Source organism: Haliotis rubra, unplaced genomic scaffold, assembly GCF_003918875.1.
Source record: "Haliotis rubra isolate DU_JTF1 unplaced genomic scaffold, ASM391887v1 Scf2013, whole genome shotgun sequence".
NCBI lineage: Eukaryota > Metazoa > Mollusca > Gastropoda > Lepetellida > Haliotidae > Haliotis > Haliotis rubra.
The window spans coordinates 28710-55716 of NW_025766019.1; the positions used below are offsets into that span (position 1 = coordinate 28710).

General features: G+C 38.3%; 1 long non-coding RNA gene across 1 annotated transcript; it reads left to right on the top strand.

The window, feature by feature from the left end:
• The first annotated feature begins 783 nt into the window (after positions 1–783).
• Positions 784–27007, top strand: LOC124275720. The gene is made up of 3 exons (XR_006898342.1): positions 784–952; positions 23404–23602; positions 26810–27007. It is a non-coding gene; the product is annotated as an uncharacterized LOC124275720 (long non-coding RNA).

Here is a 27007-nt window from a genome sequence, read left to right on the forward strand (position 1 = left end):
TTTTGTTGACTTTTGCTGTTTATGTTTTTTCTTTCTAACCTATTCTAAATTGTAATTAATGAGTAATTCGGGATCACAAGTGGTCTATAATTTAGGCGTGCCACAAATGAGCGTTTGAATCCCTGTTCGACAAAATCATGTTTCTTCGTTTGTCGGCACCATTCCTGTGTTCGTGAGTTTCACCAGACTTCTAAGACATCCATCCAAATTTGAGCTATTATCGCATACCAAACAGACAAGCTTTGATATAACTGAAATTCTGTTCAAATAAACGCACTCACTCACTCATTCCAAATTAAGTGACGAGAGGTAATCCATCTATTTCAAACTTTACGAATGTACTTTTTAATTGGATGTCATTGCAAACTGTTGGATCAGTTTTACTGTTAATGCAGTGAAACTTTGTAAAATGATCATATCAGATATTAAAAATACAAAAAGTATTAATTTTTACATAAATGAAGTAAACAACGGTCTGGTATTGACAATTATATAATAGATCTTGTTCTAAGTTTGGTATAATAATATAAACCCTCTTATTTTGTTTCGATCATACGTTTGGTATTCTTTATTGCATGTAAATGGTTATTAGTTATATATGCTCTACCACACAATCAATTGTCGTGGGATGTTTCAGTTCAGTGACATACAATCCGACTGCACACGGAATAATACGAGAAGTAGCAAGTGCGTGAAAGTATCATTGTTTTTCATTGGATAGTGTTTATAGCCTATCCAATCAAAATATTCTCTTATGCGTGCTCTATCCCGTGAGGAGATAACTCGCGGAAGGTCAATATCTGACTGGAGCTGGGTTCGATTTGAGGACATTTACGTGTGTTGGAAAGAATTTTGAAGTTGGTTATCAGTAAACTGTAATTGTATCTGTTGACCATACAAAGGAGAAGTCGTCCTCGGATGTGGATGAGAGTCAACCCAGACAGTTCGACAGGTGTGTAAGACAGAGCGCGAGCAGTATGGCAGTGAGGTTCGCTCAGCTGCTTCTGTCTGAGATAATATTAGTGAATTTAGACACGTTTAGTTCGCATGATTTAATTCAGAGTGCTTGGATATGTAACAGTATTTATTTTACAGGAATAGTCATTGAATACCAGTTGCTGTGGTTATTTCCCAGCAAGTCTTTCAGTGAATGTTTCACATTTTGCCGAATGTTATGTTGTAATACTGTCAGAAACAACTTGTAGAAAAAATCAATGACTGTGAGTCAGAGGTAGGATGCCTTGAATTAAAAAATGTTCTGAATATGTTCCAACATAGCTACTTGTGGAGCGTGATTTAATAGCAGTCAGGTTAGTATCACCAATCAATTCAGGAACAGGATGAACCCTTGGGCTCTGCGCTTTCCACCCCATCATGGCCATGCCCAATAATCATGATCATTATCCAGATTGTGTCTCAATGCTTCTGTTCGAATTACACACTACTGGTCAAATGAAACATTACCCATAAATATATCACACATTGTGATGTGAGCATTTTTTGTCATTCTTCATTCTTACGTGTCTATACTCGATGCACATTATGTAGACATACATGTTTCACCATTACAGATGCCGTGTACAAACACAAAATTAAGGCACCGCATATAATATTGAATGCATGACTAATCTGTATGTGCAAGTAATTTATTTTTGTTGATGCACATCATAGATTATTCATCATGTTCGAGGAATATTGCTGATTACGACATTAACAACAAACCAACCATCATAGGATGATAAACTGTTTGTCGTCCAAAACCATTCTTCCAACTTTTTCAGTTTGCAAGCCATGGTAAACAGTGATTGTTTCAATGGAAAAGATATCAGTGATGTCATATTGTTTAGATGTCATAACCATGTTGTCAAAATGTTGTCTGCAAGGCATCGTGATGCAACTCACAGACCAATCTCACCCTAGCACTGTCTTCTGTGGGATAAGTCCCTGATGAACATAGTGAAGATGTTTAATATTTCATCATATTCATTAGTTTGCATGGTTTTAGGCGGTCACTAACGTAGTCGTTAGTGTAAATTCATCCACTACCCATCAAATATGCTTCAGTCTCAACTGCTTTGTCACAAGTCAACAATTGATTCTTCACCATGTTCAGCTCCTGACCACTGACAGTGACATCTTAAGGCCTAAAAAAAAAAAGCTTGTGGTTCCGATTTCCCGACCGACCCTAAATATTCCCGCCGAGCCTAACAATTTTACTCACCACATAATAATTTAAATTTATTTTCTGACACATGAGTAATGTAAAAATATTTTGCAAAAAAAAAATTAAAACCTACCTACCTACCCTAGTTCTGAAATGTAGGAAATCGGAACCACAACATTTATTTTTTTTGGCCTAATGCATGCATCATTGAATGAGTAATGCAGTGTTCCTTTTGTCCAAGGTATCATTCACTATCATCAGCTGATCCACATTTTCCTTTACATACACTCAAATATTTACTGACCACCGTGATAAAGCTGGAAAATTGCTGGGTTCGGCTTTAACATGTTCTATCAACAAACAAACTTTATATTGTAACATTTGACTATTTGACATATGTCACATCACATGTATCTCTCGTCACGATATGGCTGCAATATTGCCGATGTGACGCTAAATAATAACTCACTCACTCACATGTATCTCATGGATGTTGTTTAGTAACGTGTGAGGTATGGACTGTGTACCAATCCATCGAGCAATAGTCAGCAGACCATGACCAGTGTTTCATTTCAAAGTGTTTTGGTCATTTATAGTTATTGTAAATGGTATTACAGTTTACATATACTGTGGAGACATCTGCTTCCCATATTCAAATAAATTACGGTCACAGATTCAGCAATTCTGTTTATAGGTGATTTTACAGAGTTTCAAAACTATTTGTCATTATGCAACATCAGTTATCAGTTTCTTTAAGGAAAATAGTTTTTTGTAACACACTTTGAAAAAAAGCCTTATTTGTGCCGGCTTATTGTCAATTCTGTAGATTGATGCTCATCATGTGAGTCACAGGATTGTGTGGTCCAGACTCACACTGACTTCACATAGATAGAATATCGCTGAATGAGGCTTGAAACAACAAAATATGAACAGCAGTATTATTATCATGATTATACATGTTGGTCAATCTGACTGTTGTTATGGGGACTCTACAACTCAACTTTATGATCATCAGAGTCATCATGTTCCACCATTTCTATCAGAGTGAGTGAGGTTTTATGCCACTTTTTCAATATTTCAACAATATTATGTCGGGGGACACCAGAATTGGGCTTCGAACCCTCACCTTCAGAGTCAGGCACCTTATGGCTATCCATCCTTACAGTCAAGTCGCTAATTGTTCTGAAAGTAAACAGAAAAGATGAATAGAAAGCCTGCAATCAGTCATCCAACAATCACAACAATCATATAGAAGAGGGTATGTTGAGAATAGGGATAGATGAGTGCGTGAGTGAGTTTAGTTTTACGCCACACTTAGCAATATTCCAGCAATATGGCGGCGGTCTGTAGTAATCGAGTCTGGACCAGACAATCCACTGATCAGCAGCATGAGCATCGATCTATGCAATTTGGATACAATGACATGTTTCAACCAAGTCAGCGAGCATGACCACCTGATCCCTTTAGTCACCTCTTACAACAAGCCTGGGTTACTGGAGACCAATTCTAACCCGGATCTTCACAGGTATCTGGATTAAAGAGGAAGACGGGAAGCATATTAAGGAGGGTATGTTGAGACCTGATAGATCATGATGAGCATAGTTAACATGGATAGTGATGTTTGAATGAAGTGTCTATAACCTGTTTACCTGTGCCGAAACCTTTACACATGAGATACATTTCAAATAATGCATGACATAAAACTCATTGTGCAAGTGTCATGCAATACCTGTATCACCAATGGACATATCTAATCAGGTCATTGCTGCCCCATCAGAGGTAACTAACCAGATTTGATGCCCAGCTGATGCTTGTCTTCGTATCCCAAATAGGGGCAGTGGGGTAGCCTTGTGGTTAAAGCGTGTGCTCGTCATGCCGAAGACCCGGGAAGATAAAGTCCTGGGGCTCACATCAACTTGGTTGAGTGTTATCGTAGCCCTATTACATGGATTGATGCTCATTATATAAATTGGGGCAGTGGGGTAGCCTAGTGGTTAAAGCGTTCTCATGTCACACCGAAGACCCGGGTTCGATTCCCCACATGGGTAAAATGTGTGAAGCCCATTTCTGGTGTCCCCTGCCATGATATTGCTGGAATATTGCTAAAAGCAGCATACCCACTCACTCACTCACTTGTATCCCAAATGCATAGGTCAACATTACCCTAATCAGTGGGTTTTCTGTCCCAGGCTCAATTACTGTAAACATACTTTTTTTCGCTTGGTGCAAATTTCGCGGAATTGACAGTTTAGACTACATCGCGCAGTCAATTATTCACTAATCAGTAATTGCCGGAACTGCCAGCTGTCTCTTAGGCCGCCACTAATAGCAATGAAAACAACCAGAGTGGCTTAACCTGTCAGGCGGCGTGTATTGCTTACTCACAGGAAATTCCTACCTGCGCGATATATACAGTAACACATTTACTCACGGAAGTATTAGGCACTTAGGAAGTGAGATATAGTGATGCAAATATAAAGAGATGAAAAATACATCAGTCTTATGTTCCAAATTCTGACAATCCTGGACGATGGCATTGCGCACTGACTGAGTTTGGTTTTACGCCGCTTTTAGCAATATTCCAGCAATATCACGGCAGGGGACACCAGAAATGGTTAAAGAAAGCACCTACCCCCAAGACACCTGGACTTCCAGATCCAAATGATTGCAAAGATGGTACTGAGGCCGAAGTCGTAATCGCTGCAAATGCTGCCGTAGATCTACTCCAGGAATAAATGGCGACAAGTGACACATCATGTGACCCATCATTCCATAAAACGAAACGGGGAATACAGTAATTACGATGCAGAAGTACAGGCTTAAAAAATTGCTGTGTATGCGATTGAACATGGTGTTATGAAGGCAGCCCGTAGTTCTCTTGTGAACTGAAGAATAAAGTCAACAGATGTAACTGTCCGTGAGTATGAAAGCCAGTTTCTTGAAACAGCAAAGTACTAGTAAAACAGCAGAATCTCCACGCTGATTGGTTAAGGCTGTCCGAGGTCAGAGGCCAAAGCTGGGTCAATACGAAGACAAGATTAAGAACTGGGTGAAAAAAACAAGATTGTCTGGTGGTGCTGTTAGCACAAGAACATTGCTTGCAGCAACTGATGGAATCATGCGAAAACGTCACAAATCTGTGTTGAAAGAATTTGGTGGACATGTTGAGTTGACTGATTCCTGGGCTAGATCTCTTCTACGATGCATGGACTTTGTTAAACGCAAGGGAACTAAAGGTGTGAAGAAGCTGCCGTCTGATTTCGCCAACATCAAAACAGAGTTCCTGAATCGAGTACAGAATGTCATCGACCAGAATGCCATCCCCGATAAACTACCGTAGTCATCAACTGGGACCAGACTGGCTCTCTCTCCTTCCTGGTGGTGACTGGACCATGGAAGAACGTGGGATCTCTAAAACAAGTGACCATCTCAGGCATGGAAGATAAGTGGACAGACCACTGATCTACTTTCAATGACCAAGTCAGGTGGTGATTTGCTGCCCCTCAGCTGATCTACGCTGGAAAATCAGACCGATGTCATCCATCCATCAACTTTCCTGCTGACTGGGACATCACACATACAGAATCACATTGGAGCACCGAGGAATCCATGCTAAGATTTGTGGAGAAAGTCATCAACCCCTATGTTGTAGCAACACGTAACCACTGTGATTAGACCCCGATCACAAGGCATTATGCATCTTTGATGTCTACCGAGCTCATCGTACGGACAGTTTGCATGAACTCCCACAAGAGGTGAGGTGAAATTGGGTTTAGCGTCGTGCTTGGGAATATTTCACCATATAATGACGGCATGCAGGTGTATGTGTGTATAATGCGGCTGCTTGTACTAGCCCAGACTTAAGCTAGTTTTATAGTGCTAGCCCACTGAGATACCATGCCGCAGTGAAGCATGAATACCCCACTCAGACACATTATTCTGACTCCGAGCCCACCAGTCCTTGTACCCATTAATGCCGAGCGCCAGGCAGGGACCAACAAGTACCATATTTTAACGTCTTTTGGTATGACGCAGTCGGGAATCGAACCTGCGACCTTCCGCTCTCTGGGCGGACACTCTAACCACTACACCACGGAGGCGGTCAACCCCTACAAGAGAAGAACATTTGTTTCCTGTACGTCCCAGCCGCCTGTACTGACAAGCTGCAACCACTTGACCTGGCTCTCAACAAGAACTTTAAGGGCGAAATCAAACAGTGCATCCACGAGTGGTATTCCAGTGAGGTTGTGCGACAACTTGACGAACAAGAGGATGCAGGGAATGATGATGCAGTGTCTGCAATCTCAGCGTCATTAAGCCTGTTCACGGACAATGGATAGTCAAGGCCTTTGACACCATGTCAGAGAGGAAAGACCTCATCCAGAGCGTTTTCAAACAAGCTGGGTTGTTGTTAATGTGATATTTGATGTGTAAATTGACTCTCAAGGAAATGAACTTCTATCGTATATGAAGTTTTTGTGATTTCAAACAAGCTGGGTTGTTGTGAATGTGATGATTGATGTGTTAATTGACTATGAAGGAAATGAACTTCTATCATATATGAAGTTTTTGTGATTTCAAACAAGCTGGGTTGTTGTGAATGTGATGATTGATGTGTTAATTTACTATCAAGGAAATGAACTGCTACCGTATATGAACCTTTTGTGATTTCATTTCGTGATATGCAGGAATAAATATAAATAAAATCTTAATGAATAAATAAAAATAATGCTGTATTATTTCTTTCTGAGTCGTTTCATGGTAATCCGTTTTGTATCAAACCATCTGTCACTACGATTGGTCAAAATAGAACATGTGACCAATTGCAATGTGACACATTGCTGTTTTCGCTAATTCGGCAATAGGATTTGGCTCATTATTTATTTTTGGGACATGATTTGGGAAATCCATTACGGCGACAGTTAAGTATGATTCTTTATGCTACTATCAGTTGTCATTTTAAGATTCCCATAGATTCTGTCTTCAAATTTGATGTGTTATGATAACAACTCAGAGAGCGTGGGTAGAGTGAATGATTGAAAGGTTTATTCGCTGTGTATAAATTTTCGCGGTAAAATATTTTGCGCGAAAATAAAACCTGCGCGATATATAATACGTTTACAGTATTGATGAGAAACGACCTGGTTCAAGGGAGAGGGAAACTAGCAAGAAACAAGTTCTGAGATTACTGTCCAACATTTTGTGAGCAATATGTGCAATAGTGTTTGGAGCTCAACCCATCATTTCATTTTGACCAATATTACCAACAGAAAACAGTACAGGATGTGCATAAACAATGATGAAGTCTGTCCTTGGGGTAGGGTTCATTTGATTTCCTTCTCCTGAACACAGCTTCATTTCATTTCTCAACTAAAGGGATAATTGGCCAGCTAAGCTGTTAAAGCATTTGCTTATCACACCTGGTTCATTTCCCCAGAGGCAGTGGGGTGGCCTAGTGGTTAAAGCAGTCGCTCGTCACGCTGAAGGCCCGGTTCGATTCCCCACAGGGTACAATGTATTTGAAGCCCATTTCTGGTGTCCCCTGCTGTGATTTTGCTGGAATATTGCTAAATGCGGCGTAAAACTATATTCACTCACACACTCATTTCTTTAGATGGGTGCTATGTGTGAAGCCCATTTCTGGTGTCCCCGCCATGATGTTGCTGGAATATTGCTAAAAGCGGCTTAAAACTATATTCACTCACCCACTCATTTCCCCAGATGGGTGCTATGTGTGAAGCCCATTTCTGGTGTCCCCGCCGTGATGTTGCTGGAATATTGCTAAAAGCAGCGTACAACTATATTCACTCACTCACACATTTCCCCAGATGGGTGCTATATGTGAAGCCCATTTCTGGTGTCCCTGCCATGATTTTGCTGGAATATTGCTAAAAGCAGCTCACACACTCATTCAATTGTGACTAAATATTGAGACATGATTGCGTTACAAAGTGTTTGTATGTAATTTAGGGGGATTGATTATGTTAACCTGTGGGTTATTGTATGTATTGCGTTGAAGTTTGTATTGCAAGGTATTGACATTATGATAGGTATTGCAGTATGTTGTCCTGTACATCCTCATTTGGTCCTGATATGTCCTTGACGTTTGAATGCATTTCATTTATTCCATAATGACCAAAATAGCACCAAAGTTCAGCTTCTGTCCATGGTCAGCCAAGGTCAGCTGTCACTAGTAACATTTACTCAAGGGAGGTAACCCAATCACAAATAGGTGTGTGCAGTAAAAATACTTATTAATCTGAGATAAACTGCAGCACGGAAGATTTTGAATTATTTCGTAATATTGATAAAATTGCTTCTATTTTCATGTAATTTCTTGTGCAAAGACCTATTTAGATCATTGCGCAAGGCGTATTGTTGAGCGTATTTCAACAAAACCGGTAGTCTCACCACTGACATTTGTTTGTATTGTGAATGTGTATAATGTATATTGTATCGAGAGGCCCACACCCATTCGATCTCGGCCACATGGCAGTCCTGTCAGCAGTGTTTGTCTGTGAGTAATCAGTGTAGATGCTCTCCTGTTAAATTTGTTATTTGTGAGATAACAATTTCAATTCTGTTTCTATCAAGGCCTTAGTAAAAGGTCCAGATGATTCTTTGTTTGAATGTTACATAACTGAAATTATTCAGTAAACTGTTTTCGGATCATTGTTATGGGTGAAGCCTTTAATACCACCAAGGAAGGCAAAGACTGTCCGTGAAAAGGTTCTATCTTCCTGTTCTGGGATACTGAGGTTTTTTTATGATGGCCTGGTCTGAGTGGACAATAACTTGGAACATATTATCCTGCACTTCTGAGGCAATTACAGGATGAAATTAAGACGGAAGATGTGGGTGCTCTGCTAAAAGGTGTACTCTTCCACCAAGACAAGGCAAAAATCAGTAACTGCCATTGCTGCAATTACTTTTGGCTCCTTCAGAACCCACCTTTAATCTCCTAACCTAGCTCTGTCTGATTGCAAACTTGAAGAAAGCTCTTGACAGCAGCTCCATTTCAACTCAAGCAATGATATCATGGGAGCTGTGGAGGTAATTTTTAACAGCCAAGACCATTACTCCATGCAACTAGAATAAAGTCCCTAGGTTGTTGGCAAAGTGTATCAACATGAAAGGGGATTATGTTGAAAAAATATCATTTTAATTTCTTTTGGTCAAGTCCTTCAATGTAAAGCTTAGACCATCATTCAACCCTCGCATGATGTGCATTCCCATACACTTACTGTTGCATATATTGGTCTGAAGTCTGATGAACACCAACCTGTTTCCAACACATCCATCTCACTATACCAGATGTCTAAGTAAGGAGCTTGGAGTTCCATCTGTCACATGTTTAATTGTCCTCCAGACTTGGCTGAATCATACTGGCCAAATCAGTTCAAATAGAGCATCAGTGTGTCCGGATGTGCACTCTCGATGCATCTGCTTGTGAGAGTTTACTGTTCATTGTAGGTTGTGTGTCCCATTTGTTTTGTCCATCAAAGTCGATGTGTACAATTGGTGCGCATCTGTTATCAAAATGTTCCATATGATTTCATTTGACACATATATTGGGAGGCTTGCCTCAATACTTGTGGAAATTATACAGCAGGATAAATAAATGTATATATCCTCTGAGAAATGCTCTTAAGCAACATGTCTCCGGGGTGAAGGAAGTGGGAATTAGTTATGCAGTATTGCCAGCAAACCTGCAATCGGCACGGTTCTAATCCCAGATTTTGTACTGATCTATCTCACTCACTCACTCACTCTATTGTGGGGTGGGGGTCAGTGACCCAAGCATCCTCACAGGTTTGCCTGAAGCGCACATACCTGGTCGCATGGTCAGCCATTGCATATTCGGCAAGTATTTTCAGAAACAAAGCACTGCTAAACCAAATATACCCAGCAGTTTAACCAATAATAATACACCAATTCCTCGTCCCAGATCAACATTATTTACCCATCCACCCAGCCCTTTCTGCGATGCTTAAGCCCTAAATAAAACTACTCTAGATATCCTCAGGTTCTGAATCTCCCAACTCGCTGGTGCAATATTTTGTTTGTACCAAAATTTATTTATATTGAAAGACTAAGCGTTACTTTAACTCATTCTTTTTAACCTGTGAAATATTCCATCCTTCTTGGCCAGCCCAGCCTGAACAGTGTCTTGACACAATGGGACAATGGGCCTAGTGAGTGAATAAATGCCGGGTAAATAAAAGACTAGGTCAGCTGTCCTGCTCTGTTAGTTTCCACATCTACACTGAACATACATCATACTGCCATCGCGACTTCACATTCCAGTCACAGGTCAGAGGTCAGGGGGTCAAGACAAGGCGACCAGTCAGCTAACATCTGTTACGTGTAAGTTTTGAAATTCTTTGAAAATAATCTTGAAATTTGAAATCCAACACCTAATCATTTTGATTTACTGATATTTAAATGGGGTTATAAAAGTTATTCACAGTAAAATGACTTTAACATTATAACAATAATCAGTAGGCTGATAGTGGAAGGAGGGAAGTTGTGTTTTTGACTCATGATTAGCCCTATGTGTTTACCTTCAACATTCTCCAACAATGAATTAATAAAGGATGTACATAGCTTTGAGTGCTTTAGAGGTACAGCTGATCAAGCAAAACATGTTCCAATGTCGTTGCTTTCACAGTCACCTAGCTGCAATAATTTTTCCCTTCCACCTAGTCCTTTTCTGCATTACTGAAGCTATAATGTAGACTAACGCTTAGTCTCTGAATATATAATATAATGTTGATGGTAACAAATAAACCCTTATTTAGTTTGAAAGGAGCCTCAGTAAGATGGGAAATTCAGAACCTGAGGGAATCTAGACTTGCTTCATTTAGAACTTTAGCATTGCAGGGATGGAAAGGCACTAGGGAATAGTGTGGTTCAGGGACTGTGAGACAGACTACATTAAATGAAGCAACTCTAGATTTCCTCAGATTTATTTTCGAAGCTCCCACCTTACTGGGTCTCCTTTAAATTTATGGGAATTATTTGTTCCTCTCAAAGTTATATGTATTCAGAGACCTAAGCATTAATCTAGTTCAAATACTGTATGTTGAATTATTTAGAAAAAATCAATACAAATGAAACACACGTCAGTGTGTATTGTAAACAATATGTATGTCATGGAAGTTACCATAATAAACAGGCAACATGACTCTTACATTTTATGCTTTATTATATTTATGGGTTGTTCGTTTCATAATGAAGAACTAACAGAATCAGATAACCAATGACATGATATTTGCAAATAGATATGCATGTATTCATTGTAAATGTGTTATCACCTGAACAGGGAATAATAGATCACAGTGTATTGTGCCTTGGTATTTCCTCATAACCCACCTCCAAACTGAACATGTTGACTTGGGCATGAACATGAATGGGGTAAGCCTGTTTTTAATCTTTATCTTATTTATTTTATTTCTCATTCAAAAACTTGTACTGTACTAAACCAAGCTCCTCATATGTAAGGAGGAAGTGGAAAATCTGCCAATAAGTTAACTTGTAATTGTTAATATGGCTAACCATAATGTTCATTCCCCTCTGTTTGTTTTGTATTGTTTTTGGGCCTCTGTGTGTGTGTGTGTGTGTGTGTGTGTGTGTGTGTGTGTGTGTGTGTGTGTGTGTGTGTGTGTGTTGTGTGTGTTTGTGTTTGTGTGTTTGTGTTTGTGTTTGTGTTTGTGTTTGTGTTTGTGTTTGTGTGTGTGTGTTTGCTTGTGTTCTAAGACCACGCGATTCAATTACCCACATGGGTACATATCAATGTGAAAGCCTATTTTGGTGTCCTCACCTTGATATTGCTGGAATATTGCTAAAAGCAGCATAAAACTAAACTCACTCACTCTACGATGTACAAGCCAGATGTACCTGTGATTTGTTTATATTTTTACAGTCAGATTCTTATTGCAAAGTCAACATCTTGTTAGTTTTGGGGTATGTGTTGCAATAAGTATGTCCAAACCTTCAGCAATAAAGATTTATCTGCCATCACACAATTAAACTGCTCAGTAATATGAATGCATATGTTTTAGAGTGAGTGAATATGGTTTTACTTTTTACCCTGTTTTTAGCAGTATTCCACCAATATTACAGCAACAAGGGACACCAGAAATGGGTTTCACATATTGTACCCATGTGGGGAATCGAATCCTGAGTCTCCACAGGATTAAGTGAACGCTTTTACCCACCTCAACTACCCCACAGCCCCATATGGTTTAGAAACGTTGAAGACAATATATCAGGTATGTCCACATGATGATGCTGTGAATGCAATGACACTGTTAACTCAAAATCCTTTGGGGAGGGGGGAACCTAGTGGTTTAAGCCGTTCACTCGTCCACACTGAAGACCCGGGTTCGATTCCCCACATGGAGCACAATGTGTGAAGCTCCATTTCTGCTGTCTCCCGCTGTGATATTGCTGGAATAATGCTATCAAAATCCTTGGACCATGTGTTTACAGGCTATATGATTTAACATGTCTTTGATGATGAGACATTATGGCCCCAGTAGAATCTCTGTCTGCATCGTGATATATGATGCAATCAAACACTAAGCTGTTGTTGTCCTTAAGGATGAGGTCACGATTTTCGTCTGTAACCATAGTAACAGTGGCATCAACATGGGTACATTCACAGAATACCACATTGGAATTTTGGGCTAGATTTGGATAAAAGGCTATTAATAATCAAAGGCTCTCCGACTCAGTTGATTGTCATCATTACATTCCTGTTGTACCCAGATGGAATAGCATGCTGCTCGTAACATTGATCACAATGATAATGGCCACCCTTTACAAAAATCTGCACTTTTAGGAAATCTGTATTAACTGATTATTTGTAAGTCCTTGGCTTACAAGATTTATACAAGCCTTTTAAAGCATCCACAATGATTTTGTACAAAATTAGTATAAAAAAAAAATGTATATGCATAATATAAGGAAATAAAATTGATAGCAATTCAAACACACGTTATAATAGCCAGGGATCCCCACCAGACGACGTGCTGGAGTGCACATGCAGCCCGCATTCCAGACACTTCCTTGCAGCATGTGGCCCAGTGTCATTGAATAAGAAAAGGCAGGTTTATCGATCATTGTCAGCTGGCAAATTCTATTGATAGTTCATTCAAATGTGGGTGGTGGTGGATAGAGTTATCTCCCTTTGACTGCAGTGTGTTGCTGGCTTGGTAAGAAACATGATAGGTGATGTACGTACATGTATATGCGTGGTGAGGACGGAGGTGACATGGTTTCGCACACAGAGATGGTGGATTTTTTTTACTGGATAGAAGCGTGAATGGTAGTTGAGAAAACACCTCATCTTCATAATCTAACCAAGGTTGGTGTGAAACAGGTGTTTAAATTGGGAAACGAGGTTTGAAGGTTATGGGATGTTTTACCCTTTGTAATTACCATTATCTTAACCTTTATGGGTAGAATGATAACTTATTATTGGCAAAAGACTTGTGTTTTTCAGGTTTAGATTGGTCCATCATGTCCTTGGTGAAGGAGGATGATGTGTAGATAATTTTTGTTAGTGTCTGGTAATGATGAATCATGATGCTGACTTTCAGATTGTTTTTATCATCAGTAGGCCCATTTTCAATATAATATAGTCTCATCGCTTCCAACTGTCCTTACATATTCCCAATTTACAGAAATTTAAGATATTTATTTCAAATATTCTTTGTATTTTCCAATTTAATATAGTTTTATGGACGGTATAATTCTAACCAGGCTTACAGATCTGCAGGTCCAGTGATTATGTTAGGGCATTTGAGTGGGTTAAAATAATCTTTTTGAGACATTCATTTCGTCTTTTTTCAAATTCACAATAGCCAGGTTGAATGTTGTGTTCTGTGTATCTAGTTTTGTATTCTAGTATATTTGGAACAATATGATTTTTAAAACATGTCATATTACATTTAAATTATGTATGTTTATATGACTATTCATGTTAATGTGATCAGCTGATTACATGATAATGATATTTCAAGTGTAAATTAATCCACAGTCATTAACCCAGGTTCTTTTAGCCTGTTTAGTAACCAGTTGTTTAGAAAAATAGTTTTGTGTGTAATGGAATGCAAAGTATCTAAGATATTGGTAATTAGGTTCTCGTTTGCATTAACACAGTTCTCTGACTGGTATGTACCAAAAAACACTACAAAATAAAACAGAGGGAATGATTCCAAGTTATCATGGTTGTGGCTGGATAGTTGGTGTTTAGTTCCCCAAATTTGAATGTGTCTAACTTTAAATATTAAGTATTTACCAAACCACATCATAGAAGGTGATGACAAAGTCTAGATTAACTTGGTAAGTCTGTGACTAGATATACCACATGTAGTATTTTGTGGCTGATCATCCTAAGTGATTATACTAAAACAACAAAATTCCGATTAATTGAAAATATGTTTTTTACAGTCAATAATTATATTTAATCCTTCTTTCAATCAATTTTCGATTATTTTCGATCATCAGAACACCTCTATACCAGAGAATTAGCTATCTAATACTAGATATTGAGGTACATCACATTCACAGTGTTGTGTTGTTTGTTATGGAACATCCATATGTTATTGACGAGCCTTGACGTACATTGCAACCACCAGGTTTAGTTTGGCATATGTCCAACACAGCTGGCATCTCCATTGTACATGTCGATATATGTAATACCTTCCAACATGGGTACAGCCACCTCAAGTCATAGGGGAATCTGATTCTGTGTCTTTGTAGATTGGTAGTTTAAGATAAATTGTTGATTTCATCAAGTTCATGCTAATCAGCTAATGGCATGGCTATTTAATGAATATAAATTAGACTCTCACCTTTGTGATGTGTTGTTGTTTTGTTCCCTCTTGATAGATGTTCACATTATACTAAAGGTGATATTGACAACCCCAGGCCAGTGTTAATACCCTTCTGTCAGCCATCTGTCACTCAAATCATTGGTCATCTGGAAATGTACATTTTCGATTTTCATGTCATGTAAATAATTGTGATTCTTCTCCAAAAGCATTCTAATTATGATATTTTAGTAAATATTTAACACATGCAATGTATTTTACACATGAAGATGAGAAATGTTCAGCAAAATCACCAAATTTTGAAATTGCCCAAAGGGCAGTGTTGACAAGTGGAGTATGACATACCTCGATCTACTACATTATCTGAATAATCTCAGATGTCAGGACTTGACTTAAGGTGGAACAGTGAATTATTGCTCTTTGACCTGAAATGGCTCTTGTTGTTTTGGAGTTCACAGCTGAGTTCAGCATTAAGAAGGAAACACTATTAACATGTGTTGTGTAAATACCACCGTGTCAAGGACTGTGTGGATATTGAGGTGAAAGTGACAGCGTTTTGTTGTCACTCTTGTGTTTTGAGGTCCAAGTGTAAAACTGCCATATGAAGATGGTGATATTGCTGAGAAGGAAGACAGAAGAGATGTGATTCTGTGTTCGAGGATTATGGGTGGATGCACGCTGTTGGTTTACTCACATGGAAAAAATATTTTCAATTGATCTTGGCCAGGAAGTTGTTTGTTGCCTCTCAGTTTGTGATTATCAGCACAATCATCGCGTTGTGATATTACGGAATATGTGGTTGTGATATTACGGAATATGTGGTTGTGATGTCACGGAATATGCGATTGTGATATTACAGAATATGCGGTTGTGATATTACAGAATATGTGATTGTGATATCACCTGAAATGTGTGGTTGTAACATTATGGACTATGTGGATGAGATATTACAGAATATGTGATTGGAAAAGAAGACACAGTTAGGTATATTTTGTGAATGCTGTTGGACCTTCCTACTAAATACAACATGACATTTTTTAAGGTAGGAGAAGCTGTGATGTTTTTGATAATAGACAAATATGTTCTTTCTGTAGGGACTCGGCATTGATTTTACATATGTACTTAAACCACACTTTTTCATTTCATCCTGTCTGCAGATTTCTTTTAGTCACGTTTAGTAGATGATAAAGTTAAAAATAAGTTTGTATAGTTGGTGTCTTAAGACTGATGTATTCACAAAAACGTATATGCTCTAATTCTTTTTATGAGGTCCCCCTAAATGCTTGATGTCTCAAAGTAACATGAAACCAGGCTAGATAATGACATTTGGGTTTGCTGGCATTTGAAATGTTTAAAGTAAAATTTTATCTTTTTATTTTTGTGATCAATCAACATGGCAGATTCAGCATTCAGCATGTACAAGCAAATAAGAAGTAAATATTATTATCTTGTAAATTTATTATTGTTTGTTTTTCTCCACTTCACAAAATTTGTCAATATAAGTTTACTTTGTTTGGATCATGTTGATTGTTAGGTGAGGTTGTACTGTCATCAAGGTTGTAGAGCTTGTTAGACAGTCAGCATAATCAACTGTTGTTTACAACCTATGTACAAGGAAATGACATAATGTAACATGATTTTAAAGGTCAGCTGACTTAACTCATTTTTTCATATAGACTTGTACATTTTTTCATATAGACTTGTACATGTTGTATTTGTTGTTTATATTTAAAACAAGTGATGTATTCTCTGCTGAATCTCCCAATAGATTCTGGGTTATAATTGGCCTCCAGCAACCCTTGTCATGAGAGACAGCTTGATGGCTAAGCATGGTGACTTGAATGATGGTATTGTACTGGATTGTCTAGTTAAGACTCGACTAATATCATTGCCATGTTGCTGAAGCAACTGTTAACATGGCATGAGTATGACTGCATGTATGAACTGATCTAGTGGTCACAGTGTATTAGGAAACAGAATGATCAAAAGTTATTATTATATGATGAGTATGACTGCATGTATGAACTGATCTAGTGGTCACGGTGTGTTAGGAAACAGAATGATCAAAAAGTTATTATTATATGATGAGTATGACTGCATGTATGAACTGATCTAGTGGTCACAGCGTATTAGGAAACAGAATGATCAAAAAGTTATTACTATATGATGAGTATGACTGCATGTATGAACTGATCTAGTGGTCACAGTGTATTAGGAAACAGAATGATCAAAAGTTATTATTATATGATGAGTATGACTGCATGTATGAACTGATCTAGTGGTCACGGTGTGTTAGGAAACAGAATGATCAAAAAGTTATTATTATATGATGAGTATGACTGCATGTATGAACTGATCTAGTTGTCACAGCCATGTTTTTTCATTATGTATTTTTTCATTAGGAAACAGAATGATCAAAAAGTTATTACTATATGATGAGTATGACTGCATGTATGAACTGATCTAGTGGTCACGCGATGATCATTGTCTATTGACCCTCCATTACCTCTGCTGTGTAGGGGCTGTGGGTACTCTAGTGGTTAAAGTGATTCCACATGGGTACAATGTGTGAAGCCCATTTCTGGTGTCCCCCGCCTTGATGTTGCTGGAATATTGCTAAAAGCGGCATAAAACCCAACTCACTCACTCACTCTTTTCTGTACTTCCTTTGACAATTCTAATTATCAAATAATAGAAAGTATTATTGATCTGATAAACTTGGTATCATGACCCAACCCATGTGGATGTAAAGTATCCCATATCAACATCAGATATTTTATAAATGTTTTGTTGTTACATGTTATAAAAGAGATTATTTGCCTTGTGTTCACACTGTAAATGTCATGTATCAGTAATACAGAAAAGTGTTATGCTTGCCAATTCTTGCATAGTATCATTGTTATTCAGTGATATATGGACGTTTACAAACAGAAATACATTCAGTTAAAAATACTATTTTATTAATTATCATAACAAGTTCTGCATAATAAACATCATGAGCTGATCATCTTCAGGTGTGTTGGATCAGACCAGTGTCTACAGTTCAGTGTCTGTACATGCTACTTCACCTGTTTGTCAGCGTGACATGCGTGATATTGCATCATACAGCACAGTACTATTGGCACTTAACTTGTTAATGGTGTGGCATTCATGATAGTGAAAAGCATTCACATCTGTTCAACGTGTTTACAGTGCGTGGGAGTCTCACCGGTAACTCCTTTGCTCAGCAGTTGTTGCAATTTCTTCACAGTGTTTGACAATACGTAAATACCAGCTCGATTGCCTCAGATTCGATTAATTCAGAATGTCTACTGATGACTATGGTGGGCTGAATGTACGATGAGAAGGAGTGAGTGAGTGAGTTTAGTTTTACGCCGCACTCAGCAATATTCCAGCTATATGGCAGCGGTCTGTAAGTAATCAAGTCTGGACCAGACAATCCAGAGATCAACAGCATGAGCATCGATCTCGCTTAATGGGAGCCGATGACATGTGTCAACCAAGTCAGCGAGTCTGACCACCCGATCCCGTTAGTCGCCTCTTACTGGGTTCCTATGAGTAGGATGTCCTATGAGTAGGTCATTATGTTTTGGAATGTTCAGTAGTCTTCCCTACGGAAGATGTGTTCAGCAACTGTTCAGTTTATCTCACACATGATCTTAAGGTTTGAATATGTTCACAGTTAACATGAGTTTATATAATAACGCATATATTTTTCTTAATGACAGTTATAATTTGTGAGTTATGTGTACAGGTTAACTTGTATATGTTTTATTTAGGATTACACTTTTTTTAATAGTCTTTGAGAATGGAGTATAAACCCCGCTGTTCTTGTATGACACCTAAACATTTCCTCGTAAAGTTAATAGTTATTATAGTGTCATTTATCAAATTGTCCTGGTTATGTTTGTTAATGCACAAAAAATAGTTTCGTTTTTTGCAAATTTCACGTCTTTAAAGGATGACTAGTATGTTGGGAAAATAAATTTCCTGGAGTCTTCAACATAAATTTAATCACGACTTGGAACGAGCTTGTAGTGCTTATGAAATATAACATTCAAAACCAACCTTGTGATAAATATTGTTAATGCAAACAAGTGTTCCAGAATTGTTTGTGTTCGATTATGACAAAACGTGACCGATTGCTTGGTCGTTTAGCCATTGTGACCAATCTTCGATTATTTCAATTAATTGGACAACCACTAAGTTCTTAATATTGTTATGATGGTAAAGAAAACTTGCTTTCATGCATTAAGGTTTACAGGACAACAAAGTGTTAACTAAGTCCTTAATTGACACCTGTACTAAAATTCGTCATTCAAGATACTTTTAATTTTCCTTTCCTAATTTAACTCAACAAGAGGTGCAGAGTTTCCTTGTCGGGCTGAGGGACGTGTCTAACTGGGCTGATGTCTCATGTGTAATTGACACTCGACCTACTGAAATGTACATGCCGTGTGATAGGAAGGTCAGCTTGATTCAGACAGAGCTTACCTGTCAAGGTGACGACAAGCTAGAACAGATGGGGATTGTTTTGTCTTGTCCTGTGTTCACCTGATGATACAAAGCTGTGATGCAGATAATGGGGACAGAATAATGTTTTTGTCTGCTGATGAGAAAGAAGATGAGAAGGTAACGATGGAATATGATGGCTTTTAGGTTGTCCAGATAATGTCACAGCGTGTTTGATGGGTTTGTCATCTTCCTAAGGGTTGTAAATGTAATAACGACTATGCATGATATGGTAAGTATTGCAAGAAACAACTGACGTCTAGAATATCTAGGATCATGTATATGTTTTGTGGCTTTTGAGCTGTGTAGCTATTTATACATATGCTCTCAGTTGTCATAGTAAAAGGTCGTCACGATATGGCTGAAATATTGCCGATGTGACGTTAAATATTAACTCACTCACTCATAGTAAAAGGGAATGTTAAAGACTGCTTGTTATGAAGATTATTATCATTTGTTTATTTTTTACACTGCCATCAGCATACTCTGCTTAGCAATATTTTGTTGCGAATCTGTAGATAAATTAGTGTGGACCAGCCTTTCTAGTGATTGATATTATGACCACCTTCCAACAGTGATGATGATACACAATCAGTCAAGTCACTTAGCTTGACCATCCGACTGGGTTAGCTGCCCTTATACCAGCATAGATTATAGGAGGTGAGGTTAGGTGAAATTGGGTTTAACGTCGTGCTTGAGAATATTTCTCTCATATGACGACATGCATTCTTATCCTCAATGCCAAGAGTTTACTTATAATTTGCCTTATTTGTCAAAGTATTATATTTGTGATGTTAATCATAGAATAATAATAATTCCAAACCATAAGAGAGATTATTTGTATTATTCTTGTTCTTCATTTTATGAGGCATGAAAGGCATTTGTTTGGTCCTAAAGTTCTTTGAATGTTACACCCATGAAGCTTCCGGGTTAACTAAGAATTGGTTTTCAGTAACAAATGCTTGTCATAAAAGGCGGATCGTTGACTTGGTTGACAGATGTCATCGTATCCAAATTGTGCAGATCGATGCTCATGCTGTTGATCACTGGATTGTCTGGTCCAGACGATTATGTACAGATCGCGCCATATAGCTGGAATACTGTTGAGTACAGCGTTAAACAACAAATAAACCAGTCTTTGAATGTTTAACTTTAAGCCTTTTTATGAATTATGAGTATACAGTGCCATTTAGGAAGTGGTCAGATGTGAAATATATTATATTTGGGATAACATTTCCTCTGAAAAGTACAGATTCTAGTACTGTGTGTGTTGAATCCCTTCTTTGCAAAGCTGCAGTGGCTGAGTGGGTTAGATCGCTGACTGTGCTTTTGGTGATTAGGTGCCTCACTCTGAGAGTATGTATCCGTGGTGTAGTGGTTAGAGTGTCCGCCTGGAGGTGGAAGGTCGCGGGTTCGATCCCAGGCCACGTCATACCAAAAGTCGTTAAAATATGGTACTTGTTGGTCCCTGCTTGGCGCTCGGCAACTCAACCCACTTATTACTAAAATCTGTACTTTACTGACAAAGTGTAATTTCAAATATAACATGTGTTACATTGTTTAAATTGTTAGAACCAGAAAGATCTAATGTTAAGTCAGTGAAAGTGTGAGAAGTCCAAACTGTGGATCTCACCATTTCAAACAGTATACATCAAACCTTCATGGTCTACCATACACCATGATATAGATCTGCATATTATTTTGTTGTCAGAATTTTTATATTTGGGGAATACTCTTGTTAACAATGTTCTAAGACTATCAGATATACATGCCTTGCTATCCAAAGATATTTTTTTTAAATGAGGTCATATAGCGCATGTAGTGACAGCTACTTTTGATCATGTTAAGAGCTCTCCACATCGACACACTGTGCCTACTTCTGTAGCCTATTTACCTAACGTGTCTGACAAGAATAGACAGGGATTTCAAGATGAGCTGGTGTCTCTGTCAACAAATATTTACTCAAACATTATATACATGGTAAATCCGGTTGTTTCATTCAGTAAAACTGTCTTAAAAACTTCGTTCATTGTAAACAGGCTACTAATACTTTTATGTGATAAAGAGGTTATCACTTATTTTTTTTCCATACAAAAAATAGTGCAAATAAGTAAAATCATATAATAGTGCATGAACAGTTTCCATTTTATGATATTTAAGAAATGGATATTCACCTTGTAATGACTGCATGAAGATCAGCATTATCATACCTGTGAAGGTCAGGGTTAGAAATGGTATTCAGTAACCCATGCTTGTCGTAAAGGCGGTTGACACATGTCATCGTATCAATGCTCATTCTGTTGATCACGAGATTGTCTGGTCCAGACTCCAATATTTACAGATTGCCGCCATTTAGGTAGAATATTGCTGAGTACGACATTAAACAACAGACCAAAAGTATTATCAGCTGTTCATTTATAGATTGTGTATGAACTTGTAACCAAGTGATCACACAACTTCCATGTATCAAACATTTCGAATGTTTTCAAGGCTACTGGTCTTCAAGCACAAGCAATGTTCTAAACACTGGCGATTTTTTCTGGTGTCCCCAACCATGATTTTGCTGGAATATTGCTAAAAGTGGCTTAAAACCATACTCACACGTTCTCGTTCATGATAATCTTAAGGAACAACTGAAGAAAATTTGACAGTTACCTTGGTTACTGGTGTAAGGAATGAGTCAGCTGTGTTAATGAATCATAAACATTCTGATTTGAATTATCATGCTTACGAAAACAAAACTACAAAGGTCTGATGACATGTGTATTTTCATAGCTTGATGTGGTGACAGAAATGTGTGCATAGTTATTTTCGAGATGTTGAATCCTTTGAAATGATCACATATTTCCAGGATTGCTATTGTCATGATTAGTGAACATTCTCACAGTCCTTACATTGCTTGGAGTCAGGCTATGAAATATTTTATGGACGCTTCATGTATATTTTGCATGAAACAAGATTTTGTTATTGTGTGACCCTCTGAACAATACCTCTGAAATAATGTTGCTGAAGTAAATGATTGTTTTAATGGACTAACAGAAAAATAAGACTCCATAAGCTGGCATGGCCATACCAACCTCTGCCTAACAAAGGAATGAATTGATGAATTTGAACCATGATGATCATTATTTGGATCTTTTTTCCACCACCACCCAGTATTGCACATCAAATGCTGACAGGATTGTGTAGTGGGCATGTCTATCTGTATCTTCGCCTGTGTAGCCATAACAATTTCCTGTCCAGATCATATCTATAAAACTATATGCTTTCATTGAACTTTGCACACACAAGAATCTGCTTGTGATCTTGGGCCTTAAAACTGGATTTTTAGAATTTTTATTTCTTACCTTTTCATTGCAACACGATTAACTTTTTTCCAGATCATATTTCCCAAAAACATTGTTGTATAAAACATTTGGCACACATAATAGCAAATGGAAACTGGTACTTTAAATTCTTGACAGAATTTCAGTTAATGTGCGATGTCTATTTACTCTTTCTTCACAAAAACAAATACACATTTGTGATCCCAGTTCCATGGTATTGGTTTGATACCTCCTCTTGAATACCTACTCTTGTATCATGGGTATGCAGACTGATTAGCAGGATTAGATGGGAACCATCTCTTTAAGGTGGATGGACTTGATGTAACCATGGTAACAATTAGATAATTTCTTTTATTTGCAGCGACCAATGAGAATTTGTTATTTCTTGATGACACCAGTCTTTGTATTTGATTATGAATTTAGTAGGAAAATAACAACTGAATCAGTGTTACGAGTTATTTCAAGTTTTTGGAATTCAGACATGTCAGAGGTGTTGGTGATTAACACTGACCAACATTATTTCCAGTGATGTCTGTAAAATAATGTACACATATTTCAGGTGTCTGATGAGAGTTTTCTCCCCACCCCCCTGGACATAGCTCCGGCAGCTCCATTTGGGACATGGTCTAACATCTCCGACAAGCTGGCATCCCATGACCCCATAGCCCCCCCTGCCGCTAGAGAGGACCCTATCCTCGCCGCCCAATCCGATGACGGGGCGTCCGTGAGCACCACACGCGAGATTGGCGTGTGTACAGGTCAGTGTTTCATCAGACATGTTTGTCGTAATACTGTACAGGTTCGACACTAAGGCATGTCGAACAACATTGTCTAGTAAATAGCTGGTCTGGTCTGGTTAAAATTGTGTCTGCTAGCCCGACTGGTCATGGAGGTACTGCCTCTGTGGTGTAGTGGTTAGAGCGTCCACCCGGAGAGCGGAAGGTAGCGGGTTCGATCCCCGACCGCGTCATACCAAAAGACGTTAAAATATCGTACTTGTTGGTCCCTGCCTGGCGCTCGGCATTAATGGGTACAACAAGGACTGGTCGGCTAGGAGTCAGTATAATGTGTCTGAGTGGGGTATTCATGCTTCACTGCGGCTTGGTATCTCAGTGGGCTAGCACTATAAAACCAGCTTAAGTCTGGGCTAGTACAAGCAGCCGCACCTACACATACACACGCATGCACGTCGTCATATGAGCGAAATATTCTCCCGCGCGACGTTAAACCCAATTTCACCTCACCTCACCTCTAAGAAATCTTGCATAGCGTCATCTGTTACAATGAGTATTATAGAGACTGTTATTAAGCTTACTTATGTGTTTAAAGACTATATAAGCTATTCTTTAATGATAAACATTCTTCAGAAAATAAGAAGTCAAAGTGTACAGTATTAATAATGGACAAAACAAAACAACAATTATTACAATGTATAGTTTTGTGTTTAATATAGTTTGTTCTTCATGTATGCACTATAAACCTGCTGATAACAAAAGTAACCTTGTTTTCTTCCAACAGTATGGCCTATGGTCTAGTTGATATCAGGTCAGGTCTAGTAAAGTTTAAGACCCACTAGTCCACTGGTCTAGTAATAAAAAAAATGTTGACGTTGAACCCTACTGTATAACTTGATCAAGTCACAATATGGGTGAAATAATGCCAGCTTTACTTGAATTAACTCACTCACTCAGACATGTTAGAACCAGATGCGAGTGATGATGAAATGTCAACGTGCACTTCAATTTGATAGATTTGTGAATATGAAAGTATGCTGCATGGATTCTGTGTTTATTTGTCTTGAACCCGTTTGGAATTTCTGGAAAAAATTCTGTCCCATGTTGAGATATTTTCAATGGGAACAGCATCCTTTACTGGTGTGAAATATTTTTCATTGTGTCACTTGTTTGTTTCTGGTCAAGACTTACGAATCCAACCAGATTCTTTGATCCAAACATGTTTATGGGTTGTATGTTGTTTAACCCACACTCAGCAATATTCCAGCTATATGGTGGCAGTCGGTCAAAAAAAAGAATAATCCAGTGATCAACAGCATGAGCATCTATCTAATCAGTTTGGATACTATGACATCAGTATGTTCAATAGATATCGCTGTGAGTGCGACAACCTAGTGCACACAGGGAGGTGGGGTAGCCTAGTGGTTAGAGTGTTTGTTCATCATCCTGAAGACCTGGGCCCAATTCCCCACTGGGTACAATGTATGAAGCCCATTTCTTGTATCCCCTGCCATGATAGTGCTGGAATATTGCTAAATGCGGCATAAAAACCAAACTCACTCACTCACTCACTTAGTGCTCAAACTATCAACCATTGGTTCACAAAGGGTACTTGACTGGCTGACCAGTGTTGCACTACCTGACAATTGTCACACCAACTGACCTCACAAGAACTCAGGACACCTGATCACTCAGTGCAACTTATGTATATAGTGTCTTATTAAACAGTATTACATAACATCAGTGGAAACAGTACATGGCCTAATACCCATTCCAATCGTATCAGTGGAAAGGAGTACACCAAGTCAGTAAGCCCTTTACCTTGTGGAAGCTGTTAAGACCCTAATTACAGGTCACACAGGCAGATTACCATGGGCAGTGTTACTATTGTGGCAGCTCCAGGCGGTACATGTGATACATACCTCTATCAGTCTGTACTTTGTCATCTTCATAGTATCTGTGAAGCAAGCTACCTGGGAACCTGAAGCTTGGCATGGAACCCCCTGCGAAGTGAGGACAACTGAAGCTTCTTGTTTATGTTATTTCAGTCCAATGTGGCCACAATGACCATGTTAGAAATCACATTCATTAATATTTTTCATATTAGTACTTGGGCCTCTAGTTATAATTTATAATATCTGAGCACCTGATCAAAACTAGGATTTACAAATATTGGTTGTAAATGTACACAAGGGTCAAAATATGCAGTTCACATTTTTATAAATAGGCATGAATGAGGGCCTTTGTCATAATCTAATAAAAAAATTAGGCGTCCCTAGAATCAGGTACTTCACAAGTAAACATCAAGGTCTCTCAGGTCCCAATAATTCTGAAAATGACAATTCAGCAGTTTAAAGTACAGTGAGTGCTGTTGTCTCATTCGTGGTTCATTGTGTAGCTATTTCAGATTTGTAAATATTGATTAATTATCTACTGTGAATAAGCATATCAAGCATCAAATTGCTGGTTTTTACAGAATATGTGAAACATAGTGCACATATTTCTGACACTTTGCACATTTCACTCTACTGTGAACAAATGACTTCATTTACAATTAAACATTTCAAGTTTTCCAAATTAACAAGTGCATTGCCTCACATCCAATGCATCAGCGAAGAGTGTGAATTATTATGTCCATGTTAAGACAGGATACTTTAGTTTTGACAACTTTTATATTATTGGTAATTAGTGCTAGAGTGATAATCTAATAATTGTTCATTAAATTACTCACTTGGGTCAGGAGACTAATCAACATTCTTTTAAAAAAACATCAAATAAAAACTTTAGCCAGTATGTTTCTTATTGTTATGTTTGTTAAATCATGGCATAACCAACTGATACGGTTCCCCTCATTTAAGACCTTAACAAATCGGGGCGGTGGGGTAGCCTAAGTGTCCGCTCGTCACGCCAAAGATCCAGGTTCGATTCCCCCACATGGGTACAATGTTGAAGCCCATTTCTGGTGTCCCCTGCCGTGATATTACTGGAATAATGCTAAAAGCACCTAAGACCAAACTCACTCACTCACCTAAACAAAACAGCTAAAACAGAGGCGATATTATTTGAAGAACAATTTGGACAGAGTTTGCCAACCCTAAAATTAACATGTAAAACAGGAAGTCGTTAGTACAGAGTGATTAGACATCATTTGTGGGATGTAAAGCATGCCCATGGTCATAGCAAATCCTCCAGGAGGACTTCATTTTTTAACTTTTTCGTTTTATTTTTCAGATTTGTGCAACAGTGAAGAACCAGATGAGGTAGAGATTCTCAGCCTGATTAATGAGCAGATCCCCAAATACCGTCTCCGTGCCGACACCATCACTGAGTTCGGTGGCTACAACAACGAGGACTGGATACAGACTCCCGTCATCCCGCTAGACACAGATCTAGCACTCACTGACGAACAGATCCAGGAAACTCTCAAGT